Here is a 2,036-nt window from a genome sequence, read left to right as displayed (position 1 = left end):
TCTCATATACCATCATACCACAATTCCTACTAGACACTCATCCGGATGATACGTTGATGAGCGGTCACGGGAGGTTATGCACTTGTGATGACTTCTACTTTTCCTTACAAATACACTTCCAAAATACTTCATACCATTCACAAGGTTAGTCCCCTCACTATGTCCACATCGGAACATAGACCAGGACCTCCTGCTCCTCTCACCACATAATTCATCCTTCTCTACATGAGACTGGATGATTATTAGAGTGTCAGGATAACCTCCAACTACGGGACCCTCAACATCAACATACACACTAATACTATAATTTTATAGAATCTCTCCATGAGATTCATGCCATACTCATATTCCTTAATTCACATTACACCTCTATTTAACTCTCCCCGTAATAATCATTTCGTGATCAAATGCACAATTTCATATCAACATAATAAAATACATTTATCACAGTAATTTTATCACATCTCATGCATTCACATATTTTTGTTTCACATGAATTTACCTCAGAGTATATATATATATATCTATATATATATATATATATATATATATATATATATATATATATATATATATACAAAACACATTGCACACTTAAAATAAGAGCAAAAAGAACCATGGAACCGAACCCTGTTTACCGAACCCTATTTGGACGAACACTATTTGGACGAATACTATATGGACGAACACTATTTGAACGAATACTATTTGAACGAACACTATTTGGACGAACACTATTTGAACGAGCACTATTTGAACGGACACTATTTGAACGAACGCTATTTGAACGAACGCTATTTGAACGAGCACTATTTGAACGAGCACTATTTGAACGAGCACTATTTGAACGGGCACTATTTGAACGAACACTATTTGAACGAACGCTCACTATATCACTGTTTGGACGAACGCTCACTATATCACTGTTTGGACGAACGCTCACTATCTCACTGTTTGGACGAACGCTCACTATATCACTGTTTGAACGAACGCTCACTATATCACTGTTTGGACGAACGCTCACTATATCACTGTTTGGACGAACGCTCACTATATCAATGTTTGGACAAACGCTCACTATATCACTGTTTGAACGAACGCTCACTATATCACTATTTGGACGAACGCTCACTATATCACTGTTTGGACGAACGCTCACTATATCACTGTTTGAACGAACGCTCACTATATCACTGTTTGAACGAACGCTCACTATATCACTATTTGGACGAACGCTCACAATACCAAGGACGAACGCTCACAAAACCAATGACGAACGCTCAACGAAAACTAAGGATGAACGCTCAACGAAAACACTTAAGGACGAACGCTCAACGAAACACTAAGGACGAACGCTCAACGAAACACTTAAATACCGAACGCTCACTTACACCCAAAAACCGAACGCTCTCATACTCTTGAATGCCGAACGCTCACTAATAATCAAAAGCCGAACGCTCACTAATACTCATCAGCCGAACGCTCACTAACACTCAAAAGCCGAACGCTCACTAACACTCAAAAGCCGAACGCTCACTAACACTCAAAAGCCGAACGCTCACTAACACTCAAAAGCCGAACACTCAACAAATTGGACGAACGTCCGGTTTCACCAGAATTGTACGAACGTTAGGCCGACCACTATTTGGTCGAGCACTGTTGGGACGAACGTCCAATTTTGAATCACCCAAATTGGACGTACGCGCATTCTGCAGAATTCTGCAGAATCGCGCAGATTCCAGAGAAGCCCAGAAAACCCCCATTTTTCAACCCCAAAATTTCCAGATTTCCTTCCAACCCAAAGCATACAAGGTTTCATACATAAATTACTTCCCATTGATCAATTATAACAATTCAAACTCACCCAAGTCAATTCCAAACAGCATAACACAGTTTCAACACAACCAACCATGCATAATTCAATCCATACACCTAACACATAATGCATCTGAAGAAGGTAATCCAGCCCCCCCTTACCTCTTGGAAGAAAAGGAAGAAGCTGCAGCTACCAACACGGTCCAGCCATCTCCAAGTCC

Source organism: Vigna angularis, chromosome 9, assembly GCF_016808095.1.
Source record: "Vigna angularis cultivar LongXiaoDou No.4 chromosome 9, ASM1680809v1, whole genome shotgun sequence".
Taxonomy (NCBI): Eukaryota; Viridiplantae; Streptophyta; class Magnoliopsida; order Fabales; family Fabaceae; genus Vigna; species Vigna angularis.
Note: the sequence above shows the minus strand (reverse complement) of the source record.